At 41.0% G+C, this 12683-nt stretch overlaps 1 long non-coding RNA gene across 1 annotated transcript in view; it reads left to right on the plus strand.

The window, feature by feature from the left end:
- The first annotated feature begins 1789 nt into the window (after positions 1-1789).
- The window catches only part of LOC107182927, a 15114-nt gene continuing 4220 nt past the window's right edge, over positions 1790-12683 (plus strand). Inside the window, exon 1 of the long non-coding RNA XR_001513688.1 lies at positions 1790-1870. This is a non-coding gene — a long non-coding RNA (uncharacterized LOC107182927). The remainder of the gene's footprint in view (positions 1871-12683) is intronic.

Genomic DNA, 12683 nt, shown 5'->3' on the forward strand with positions numbered 1-12683 from the left:
TGCAAACAGCAAAGGGCAAAGGGTCTGCAGATTAGATTTTATGTCTCTATAATGAAAACTCTGGCCCTGTGCATTTCATAGCAAGTGAGTTTCAATGGTGACTGGTTTCTAACTAAAGCCACTGTTAATCCAATTATTAATCTACAACTGATGAGTAACTGGTGATATGAACCTTGGCAGTGTATTTAACTTGTAGGTGTAAACCCAGGAGCCAAAAGAACTACTTATCCTAATTACATTTTTTCTTAGCTACTGTACATTTTTTCACAACATAGTACTGAACATGCTATCTATAATAATAAAAGGGTAATATGCTAATTAGATCGGACTTCTTCCAGACCTCCTTCCTGATGAAGCTTGGGCTTGAGAGAAGCCCGCCTGGGTCCCGGGTGGCTGTGGGTGGCCCAAGGGAAGCCAGCCCAGGTTTCGGGTGGCAGAGGGAAGCCATTGCCGGCAGCCAGGGGAAGGAAGGCCTCAACAAGTGCAAATTTTTGTGCACCGGGCCTCTAGTCTATAATAATAAAAGTGAAATATGAGGGGCAATCAAGCAGGCTGGCAGGCAAGTGGTTAGGAGCCAGCACTCCCAGATTGTGAGCGGGTGAAGCAGGGCTGAAGGACTCCCCCTGCCCCGCCCACATGAATTTTGTGCACCATGCCTCTAATTATTCATATAATTCTCAATAATCAATATGTAAAGGATGCTTATCTTTGAGTTGAGAAAAATTTATTTTAAATACTTAAGTAACCTGCCCAGTTATAGCAGTAACTAGCAGAGATGGGGTGGAAACCAAGGGCAGTTTATTTTCAAATACTATCGTTTTAACCACTGTTTCTCATTTATAGAATGTACTTCTCTCTATTAAGAATATTTATTTTCCTTTTAAGAGCAAGTATCAGTATGAGAAAGTATTTCCACATTGAGCATACTTAAGCTTCCTTGCAAATTCCATATTATACACATACGTCTATTCCTTCTTCCCTATCACAGACAGACCCTTGGAAATCTGATTGCTGCACTAATGAGGCCCTCTGTGTCTTGTCTTCTCCAAGCTAAATATTGTCCATTTATTCAAATATTACTTATTTGAAATGTTTTCAGAATTTTATACCTCAGGATAAAATTGTGGTAAATTTTCTCTAGAGTTGTGAAAATAAAATTGAATTTTAAGAAGAAAACCCAGTTTGTTGTAAGGAAAAGTGTTCTGATAATCAGAATTGACAAGCTATGGATAAAACTATCTGTGATAGTGGTTAATTTCTCACTGTGGGAGTTTTAAGCAGAGACTGAATATACCTCTCATATCTCCAAGACGTTTTCAACCTTGACCAGAAGGCTATATTTCCTAAACTTTGAGAAATCTAACTCTGGCATTCCAGGTCTCTAAGAATCCTTTCTTGTATCATCCCTCTCATATTACCCAGTAGTCATTTTGAGGTCATTATCACAGCCTTTAGGCTCATATGCTCTAAGAAATAGACGTTATGTTTAAATACCTATTATATCTGGACCTGTTCCTTAGCTGGATCTGTGTAGGCATGGATAATGTTAACCAGGGAAAGATCACTCTTTCAACCTGCTCTTCCCTCTGCACTGTCAGACATTCTCTTTATTCAAACTCAGAATGGAAAACTTTAGCCTCAAACAAGTTTGAAAGGTCTAAAGATTTGGGGCAACTAAAGATAATTTCATTTTCTTTAGCTACTTTCGCTTTATCTGATGACTCTCCAAACTTTCAGTTTCATAATTTTTGTTTCTTTTTGTCTGTTTCAGGTCCTTTGTATATGTGCCTGAAAATGATTTTTCTTCTCGCAACACCATCAATAGTTTCTATTACCATTATTTGCACTTATGTGAAATTTGGAATACAAGGTAAATGGGACTGAAAGGATTAGAACTATGAGGATATGAAATATGGTTTTTCAGGAAAGAGGAGCTAAATTTCTTACTTTTTGCTATATTTTGTTCCAATTGTTTTTCATATACTAATGCTACTTTTTGTGGTAAACATATGTATTTGTATGTATTGACCATTTTACAAGTGAGGAACCAGGCACAGAGAAGTAAATCAACAGGTATAAAATCATACAGCTAATAAATTCTGCTGGCAGAATTCAACCCATCCAGTTTAACTCCTGGTACTGGTTACTTAATCACTACATCTATATATATATAAAGAACCAGGGGCCGTCACATCCAAAACAACTGAACGGATGACCAAACAGGCTGAGTGGGGCTACGAGGTCAACAGGGGGATTAGTGAGGGACAATCAAATGACTGAGCAACAGGCTGCATAGGGCGAACAGGCCGGCAGCGGGGTTAGTGAGGGACGGCCAAATGACTGTGCAGCAGGCTGTGTGGGGCAACCAGGCCAGCAGGGGGGTAGTGAGGGACGGCCAAATGACTGAGCAGCAGGCTGTGTGGGGTGACCAGGCTGGCAGAGAGGGCAATGGGGGGCAACCAGTCCAACAGGGGTGGCAGTTGGTGGCAATCAGGCCAGAGGGGCGGCAGTGAGGAGTGACCAGGCTGGTAGGGGGATTAGTGAAGGATGACCAAACAACTGAACAGCAGGCTGCATGGGGTGAGCAAGCCAGTTGGGGGGTTAGTGAGAGATGATCAAACAACTGAGCAGCAGGCTGTGTGGGGTGACCAAGCTGGCAGGGGGTTAGTGAGGGCCGACCAAACAACTGAGCAGCAGGCTGCGTGGGGCGTGAGGGGGGCAGTGAGGGGCAACCAGGTTGGCGAGGGGGGGCAATTAGGGGTGACCATGGAAGTTACGGGTGATCAGGCTGTCAAGGGGTCCTGTTAGTGGTGATCAGGCAAGCAGGCAGGTGAGCAGTTAGGAGCCAGTGGTCCCAGATTGTGAGAGGGATGTCCGACTGCCTGTTTAGGCCTGATCCTAGGGATCAGGCTTAAACCAGAAGTCAGACATCCCCCGAGGGGTCCCGGATTGGAGAGTGTGCATGCTGGGTTAAGGGGACACCCCCACCCATGCACGAATTTTGTGCACCAAGTCTCTAGTTATACTATAATACCTTATCAGCTTCAGAACTACAGCTACATTTTAGGGATATTAGATTTCACTTTCTTCATTTCTGTAAGTCCCTAGGAGAAATGCTATAGACATTGTTTTCAGCCCCATTGAAAGACATGACTGTCACTGCTGCTGCTGATATTTATTCTAGTAATGATACTTTAAGAAGAAATAGCTTTTTTCTTCTGACTGATTGTTAAATAATACTCATTAAGCAATTAAATTAATAATGCTATAATCAAAGTAAAGGTTTTTCAAACTTTTGAGTTTTTCACCACTTTTGGAATTTAAATAATAGAAGTACACATTCAATACAAAAACATAAGATCTTGAGGAAGATATTGGGCCAAGTATTGAATTCCCTTGAACTTTATCTCAATACTACTGAAAAGATAAATTGGTACTATGGTGGAATTTAGATAGGAAATCCTGGAACACCCACTCTTGTTTTTGATTAATTATTCTTTCCTAATTTTTTTCTTAAAAAATCTCAGGGTTGTGTGTGTGTGTGTGTGTGTGTGTGTGTGTGTGTGCAAGCAGGCACACACAGGTTTCTTAGAGACCAGCGCAATGTGGCTGTTCATACACCCCTAAACCTATACGGAACTCAAATAATATATGTTGAACCACATGAAGATGTTCTCCCTATATTAAAGAGATCCAAGTGGCCTTAATTGATTGAAATTAAAAAAATCTTCCTTTGTTTTTACCTTAAATTCTTAATATATGCTTTGGAACTTTAAGTCCAATACTCAAAAGGCCCATTGTTAGTGCACAGTGAAAAGCTGCTGTAATGGGGCATGAGATAACATTTCCTCCAACATTTAGATTGAAACAAGGCAGGTCATATGCCTCAGATTTTTTTTTTTCATGTTTGGGCATCAGCCTCAGGTATGACTGTCATGTGAATCCTATATAATAAAAGCCCAGCGACCATAATGGCATAATGACTGAATGACCGCTCAATCAGTTGCTTTGAGGTGCATTGACCACCTCTCAGTCCCTCCCCTACCGGCCTGCAGGCTCTTATTGCTGCATGGTGAACAAGGAACCATGGGGAACTGGGGTGGGTGTTGGCAGGGCAGGACTGGGGACTGGTGAGCAGGCAGAAGATGGCCCTGATTGCAGGCTAGGCATAGGGACCCTGCCCACACTCGATTTCATGCACTGGGCCTCTAGTAAATAAATAAAATATCTATCAGATTTACCTTATAACAATGTACCTTATACTATCCTCATATCCCAATGATTAGGTTACTAATCCTTTAGTAAGCTGTGGAATATTGGGATGATTCTTTGAAAACTTTCTGATTGGCTAAGATCACAGAGCATTTGTGTTTTTCTTGATATCCACATATATAAACTCTTACGGACATCTAATCTCAAATACCTCATTTATACACTGCTAGACCAATTCCAAAGATAAATCCTATATAATAAAAGCCTAGGTGGCGTCGTGTGACGTTGTCATAAGATGGCGACCACAAGATGGTCGCCACAAGATGACCTCCACAAGATGGTCGCCACAAGATAGCCACCACAAGATGGCCAGCAGGAAAAGGCAGTTGTGGGTGATCAGGTCAGCATGGGAGGGCAGTTGAAGGCAAACAGGCCAGCAGGGGAGGACAGTTGTGGGCAATCAGGCCGACAGGGGAGGGTAGTTGGGGGTGATCAGACCAGCAGGGGATGGCAGTTGGGGTAGAGATTAGACCTGCAGGGGAGGGCAAGCAATCAGGCAGGCAGAAGAGGGCAGTTGGGGGCAAGATCAGACTGACAGGGGAGGAAAGTTGAGGGCGAGATCAGGCCAGAGGGGAGGGCAGTTAGGGGCAAGATCAGGCCGGTGGGGAGGGCAGTTGGGGGCAAGATCAGGCTGGCAGGGGAGGGTAGTTGGGAGTGAGATCAAGCCAGCAGAGGAGGGCAGTTGGGTGTAAGATAATCCCAGCAGGAAAGGGCAGTTGGGAGCGACCAGGCCAGCAGGGGAGGGCATTTGGGGGCCATCTGGCTGCAGGGCAGGGCAGTTGGGGGTGACCAGGCCTTATGGCAGTTGGGGTAGAGATTAGACCTGCAGGGGAGGGCAATTGGGAGTGACCAGGCTGGCAGGGGAGGGCAGTTAGAGGCCAGTAGGCTGGCAGGGGAGGGAAGTTGGGGGTGATAAGGCTGGCGGTGGAGAGCAGTTGGGCAGTTGGGCAGTTGTGGGTGATCAGGCCGACAGGGGAGGGTAGTTGGGAGTGAGATCAAGCCAGCAGAGGAGGGCAGTTGGGTGTAAGATAATCCCAGCAGGAAAGGGCAGTTGGGAGCGACCAGGCCAGCAGGGGAGGGCATTTGGGGGCCATCTGGCTGCAGGGCAGGGCAGTTGGGGGTGACCAGGCCTGCAGGGTTTGGCAGTTGGGGAAAATCAGGCAGGCAGGTGAGCAGTTGGGAGCCAGCAGTCCCAGATTGTGAGAGGGATTTCCCATATTAGAGAGGATGCAAGCCAGGCTGAGGGACACCCCCCCATGCATGAATTTTGTGCACTTGGCCTCTAGTTTATCTATATTCTCAATATTTTATTAACTACTCTGTTTATATTATGTCTTAACTGCTTCATAGCAGTTCTCTGAAGAACTCTTTTTCTTGCAGCCCCTTCAATTGGGTTGATCAGTCTTCCATTTTTCATGTACCTGAGGGTTTAAAGAAAAAATTTTAATAAACACTATTACTTTAATATCCTTAAGTGACTGTCATGCTGCATTGATATTCCTTGCTATTCTGTAGATATCTCCATGACTTTACTGAAATTTCTCTCATAATATCACCATTATTGAAGTTATTTGAAATTAGGCCAGAATCCTTCCGTTTATCTCCAAATTAATCTGCACACTGAAAAGAGTTTAGATTCTTATGGATCCATTTATATGGTCAGTCATTGTCCAGATTAAATATAAAATGTTCTTAATTACAGTTTAAATCTTTGGCAAATATTTGCATTTTGGACTCTGTTCTATCCCATATTCACATAAAATTATTTAATTAATTATTTTATCTCACCTCTACATTTATTTTCTCTGTATTCTGTATATTAATCCCATCATCATGATTTTTAATCTTGCAATATAGGAACAAATTAATTTTAAGTCTTGGTTTATGAAATCTAATTAACATTGTTTAATGCCCATGCATTTTAATACTCTTTAACCTGGTAACCTGCATCCAAAATAACAATTGAAATATTTACAATAATATCTACATACTAGAGGCCTGGTGGCCAAAATTCATGCATGGTTGGGTCCCTAGGTCTGGCTGGCAATCAGGGCCAATCAGGGCCAGGCCTATCAGGGCTGGGCCAGAGAGGAGATGACAGTCACTGGGCTGGGCGTAAAAGGAATGGATGCTGGAAGCCAATGCCACCATCATCGGCACCCTGCCACTGTGTGGTTCCCTGCCTCCCGCCCCCTCCTCCTTCCCTCACCACCACGCTGCCACCATGGCTGGTGGGTGGCAGGCCGATCCCAGCCTGCCAGCTGTGGAGAGTGACAGAGCACAGAAGGTTGGAGAGAGCTGGCCCTCTGCCCCCCTGGGAAAGGGGCTGTGTGTGCTGCCACCCACCCCCAGTTCTGTCCCAACCTGGTGCCTGGCCATGATAAGATGATCGGGGCCTGCCAGCCAAGGGGAGAGGGACCATGGGAGATTGGCCAGCCAGGGGAGGTTGGCTGTGGGAGTGCACTGACCATCAGGGGGCTTCTCCTGCATTGAGCATCTGCCCCCTGGTGGTCAGTCTGTGTCATAGCGACCGGTCATTCTGGGCATTCTAGTCTTTCTAATCAGTTAGGTTTTCATATATATAGAGATATGCTCTTTCTCTATCTCATGTTTTTGCTCACTTCTAGTGAAAGTAAATATTTATTCACACATATAATCAATAAATGTTCTTGAGTGCCTACCAGTGCCAGGAACTTGTCTAGGTTCTTAGAATTCATCAGAAAGCAAAAGAGATTTAAAATTCTGGCAATTTGGTATTTACATTTTAATAGAAGAAAAATATAAAACACAAAATAACACCATACAAGTAAAATACATTGTATATTAGGTGTTACAATATATACATTAAAGAGTAAAAAGTTGAGTGTACCAAATAGTATAAGCATTAGCAAGGAATATACAAGTTTTATGGAAATTACTAATTGATCATATTATCAACTTGTCTAAACATTTTATTGTGATTACGATGACACATTATAAATATGTATGTGTATCATTCTGTATTTATGACGATTGACTAAGGTAATTTTAGATTTCTATTTTGTTACCCTTCCAGAAGCAAATGTAAATACATTGTGAAGGAAAATAATATTGTTATTTCTACATTCTTTTGATGGTTTTTGTGTAAATTATCGAGTGCACAAATAAATATAATCATGCACATGAAAAAGTAAAAAAAAATAAATGAAACAATAGACAATAGCAATAGAACCACAGAATGCAGATTATGGAGTTATATGACATTCATTTTAAAATAACAGAGTTTAATATATTAAAAAAGATAAAAGAGCCCTAGCCAGTTTGGCTCAGTGGATTGAGCATCAGCCTGCTGACTGAAGGGTCCCAGGTTCGATTCTGGTCAAGGGCATGTACCTTGATTGTGGGCACATCCCCAGAGGGGGATGTGCAGGGGGTGTAGCTGATCAATGTTTCTCTCTCATCGATGTTTCTAACTCTCTATCCCTCTCCCTTCCTCTCTGTAAAAAATCAATAAAATATATTTTTTAAAAAACTAAAAATAAAAAAGATAAAAGAAAACATTAATTTTAGAAAGAACTAAATATTCTAAAAGAACTAAATATACAACTACATAGATATTCTAGAAATTTAAAATGTAATATAATTGAAAAAAGCAGATTTTGACACTTGAAATTAGAATAAATATATTGAACATTATAAGAAAACATGTATGAGGCACCAGATAAAAGGATTTTAAAAAATACATAATAAAAACTAAGAAATAAGGTTAATTCAATGAGAAACTCTTAGATGTATTAGAATCATAGAAGGAAACAATAAAAGAAATATTTGAACTAATGCCTAAAAACTTTCTAAAATTGATAAAGTGTTTCAAGCTACAGATGAAAGAATGCTCAAGAAAACTAAACAAAATAAAGCCAAAGAATATCACACTTCTGTGTATCATAGTACACCTGTACCAAAAGCAAGAAACAATCTTGTTAGTGAAAAATGGCAAATTACCTATAAAGAAAAAAAATACATAGGTTGACACATTACTTTTCATATTTATTTATTAAGTTGATTGTGGTGACATTAGTCAAAATGAACATATAGGTTTTAGGTGTGTGTCTCTATGTTACAAATCTGTGTCCACCACCAAAAATCAAATCTCCTCCTGTCACCTTATATTAGGACCCCCTGCTCCCATGACTTCTGAACTGAAGCAATAAAAGCCAAAATATAATGGAACATTTTGAAAGAAAATAACTGTCAAATAAGGATTTTATTTTAAGCAAAAATATCTTTCAGGAATGAAAATTAAATAAAGATATTTCAGACCCTTAAAAACTAAGATAGTTAATCACCAGCAAACACACAATACATGGGATATTAAAAGTTGTTTTATAACAAATAAAAATTATCTGTTGATAGCTTGGAGATTAGTAAATGAATAAATTGTGTCAAAAGAACAAATGAAATCTAAGTAATTTTTGGAAACATACATGGGCATGTGTGTATGTATAGATAGAAAACATTGATGAAGAAAGGCAGAGTCAGATAGAGATAGAAAAACAGAGAGACAAATAAATACATACAAAGAAATAAGTTTTGTTGCAACATAAATACATGTTAGGAGTGGAGTAAAAGTACTCTAAAATTATTTTGTTATATTTATAAGGAGAATATAATTAATATTAATATTAACTAATATTAACTTAGAATTTGATCATTCAAAGACAGATATTCCCATTTATCTCCAGAAGAATAGAAAAAAAATGTATAACTCTAGGCTAAAATAGGGTAAATCAAATGACAAAATTACCAACAATACAAATGAAATGAGAAAGGAGAGAGAAAAAAATATCACATGAAATAGTATACTTTTAGAGTAAAACAAATATATTATTAAGTAATTATAAATGGACAAAAGCAACAGTTAAAAGAAAAATATTATTAGGCTAAATAAAAAACAAAATAAAACCATATACTATTTATGATAGAAGTACTGTAAATACAAGGATACAGTATAGGCATATTAAGGGGGTGGAATATATATTACAAAATTCCAACCAAAAACAAGTTGGTATAACTCTATTACTGCCAGGAAAAGCTGATGTTAAGAAAAAGTGCATTTCTTAAAGAAAAAAAAATAATTTAAAATGTCCACCATCCTAAAAATAATGTCAATACACAAAAGTTAAAAATGATAAAAAGTCTTATGAGTGAGATTGAATATCTAGTAACAGACTAACAATAATGCCAAGAACAGCAATAAGAGCCAGATAGAAAACAGATATAATCAGCCTGCTATGTGGGGCAACCAGGCTGGCGGGGGTGGGGGGAGTGAGAGGCGACCAGGCCAGCAGAGGGGGCAGTGAGGGGCGACCAGGCTGGCAGGGGGTGCAGTTGGTGGGAACCAGTCCAGCAGAGGGGCAGTGATGGGTAACCAGGCCAGCAGGGGAGGCAGTTGGGGGCAACCAGGCCAATAAGGGGGCAGTTGGGAGCAATCAGGTCGGCATGGGAGGCAGTTAGAGGTGACCAGGCTGGTAGAGGGGGGTGAGTGGTGACCAGGCTGGTGGGAGTGGGGCAGTTGGCAGCAACCAGGCTGGCAAGAGGGCAGTTGGGGGTTACCAGGCAGGCAGAGATGGTTAGGGTGATCAAGCTGGCAGGGGGGGCAGTTAGGAGTGATCTGGCATGCAGGCAGGTGAGCAGTTAGAAGCCAGCGGTTCTGGATTGTGAGAGGGATGTCTGACTGCAGGTTTAGGCCCGATTCCAAGCCTAAACCTTCAGTCGGACACCTCCCGAGGGGTCCCGGATTTGAGAGGGTGCAGGCTGGGCTGAGGGGACCACCCCCCCTCCTGTGCACGAATTTCAGGCACCGGGCCTCTAGTACAGATATAATCAGTTTGAAGACAAATGTGGGGATTCTAAAGCTAGAAGTACTAATGGAACTAAGATATGAAGAGGGGGAAACAACCAAAAGGCAATCTAGCTTCTGCAAGCATTCTTATCTGGGGGAATTTGCTTAACTTGAAAATGTAGGTGTCTGAGCACAAAGCCTTTTTTCCAAGAATGGATTACTTGAGGACTCTCAGAGAATCTGAGATGGAGTTTCAAATACATGGATGTTTTTACCAAAGTATATTTTTTAATATCATGGGACCACATAGATTAAGAGAATAAATACCTACTGAATTTCACCACTGAATTTCAGGGTAAAACTTTTGCCATTCACAGAGTCAAAGAATAGAGTTTATGACCTGAGAGAGGGAAGGGCACAAAGGAACACAACAAGCTCTCAGCTGAAAATTCTAGAAGGCCATGAACCAAAGGTAGATTGAGTTTTACCGTGATGGAACCCAATTCTTCACTGTAATAAGCTGAGATCATTGATGACTCTGTATCCTATGGGAAAGAAGAGTCCACTTCTCCAGAAGGAACTAACATCATTTGGAGCCTTTATAAAATTTTTACATAAAATATCTATACCAGTCATGGTTTAACCATGGAAACAGGATCAGTTCTTAAAGGGATTTGGCTTATACCATGTGGGAGCTGGTTAAGCAATCTCTACAAGGTTCTTGTCTCCATGTTTGATGCTAGAGCTTAAAGTCCACAGGCAGGCAGTTACTAAAGGAAGATCATAAACAGAATCATATGAATGATGCTTGAACCTCATATAGATGGACTGAAACTCATGTACATTCTTATTGCCCTTGCCAATATTGAGGAGAGTGTTTTACAAAAGTCAGGTCCTTATATTATAGAACTACACACACATACACACACAACCCCTAATCCAAAGAAGTTGAAGGAGGATGCAGTGGGAGGTACAGCAATTACAGGCCTTGCTACTTCTTCACACTGATGAGATGAATCAGATCAGCAACAATGTGTGAAAGCTATAAAATGGGTGCTGTTTCTCTTTCACCCAATACCCCCCAAGAATCTCCCTTGTGACCTACACTAACTGTAAACATAAAAGATAGGGAATTCAGGAAAATACAGTTAATCCTAGCTAAGTCAATGTATTATAAAGTTATCATATGTGCTTAAACCAAACCTACTGAGTAGGAGAAGAGACAGAACAACCTGAACAAACACCAAGAGAAAACAATTGCCAGTAGAACCAGATCCACAGCTGATTGAGTGTGTGAAGTTAGCTGATAGTTTAAAATAACTGTAATTAATTGTTTAAGCACACAGAGGAAGAGACAGATAACTTTATCATGGAAGGAGAATCTGTAAAAAGCTAATACTTGAAAATTTTAGAGCAAATTTAATTTCTGAAAAAAACTCTAATGACAATTTATACAGAGAGGGACACAGGATTAGTGAACTGAAACACATGTTATAAATATCCAAACAGAAAGAGTACAGAAAGAAAAGCTTAGGAAATAAGAAACACAATAGAAGGATCCAGTATACATGTAACTAGAATCTCACATAGAGAAGGAAGTATAGTGTAAAAGAAATATTTGAAAAACTGATGTCTATAATTTCTTTAAATTCATGCATTCAAGGAGATATGTGAATCTCAAGCAGGGTAAATACAAATTTAACCATAGCAGAAACATTATAGCAAGACTATTAAAAACCAAACTAAAACAAACATTTTTAAAGATGTCTGAGATTGAAAGGCACATTACCCTCAAAGAAGCAGCAACACAACAGCTGACTTTTCAATCCTATATAATAAAGAAGTAATATGCAGATTGACCATCATGCCCTCACACAAGATGGCCACCCCCATGCGGTCACAAGATGGGTGCGGCCATGTCATCACAAGATGACCACCCCCATGTCATCACAAGATGGCTACCGCAAGAGGGCCGGCAGGGGAGGGCAGTTGGGGGGTACCAGGTTGGCAGGGAGGGGCAATTAGGAGTGACTGGGCCTGCAGGGGAGGGAGGGCAGTTAGGGGGGACCAGGCCTACAGGGAAGGCAGTTAGGGGTGATCAGGCTGGCAGGCAAAAGCAGTTAGGGGCAATCAGGCAGGCAGGCAGGCGAGCGGTTGGGAGCCAGTCATTCTGGATTGTGAGAGGGATGTCCAACTGCCTGTTTAGGCCCGATCTCCAGTATTGGGCCTAAACTGGCAGTCAGACTTCCCTCAAGGGGTCCCAGATTGTAGAGGGTGCAGGCTGGGCTGAGGGACACCCCGCTCCAGTGCATGAATTTCATGCACCAGGCCTCTAGTAGATATATAAAAGCTTGAAAATAATAGAATAACATTCAATACATTGCAAAGAAATAAGTTCCAACTAAGATTTTGCACCAGGTGATGCCTTCTTTAAAAATATATATCCTGCTATCTAATAATAAATAAACATGGTAATTGACCATACCTTTGCTATGCCTCCCATTGGCTAATCAGCATGATATGCAAATTAACCCAACCAAGATGGGAGCCAGAAGCAACACAGCTGAAGCGAGCAGGAGGCTTGCTTGCT

This window comes from Myotis davidii, unplaced genomic scaffold (genome assembly GCF_000327345.1).
Source record: "Myotis davidii unplaced genomic scaffold, ASM32734v1 scaffold539, whole genome shotgun sequence".
Classification (NCBI taxonomy): domain Eukaryota; kingdom Metazoa; phylum Chordata; class Mammalia; order Chiroptera; family Vespertilionidae; genus Myotis; species Myotis davidii.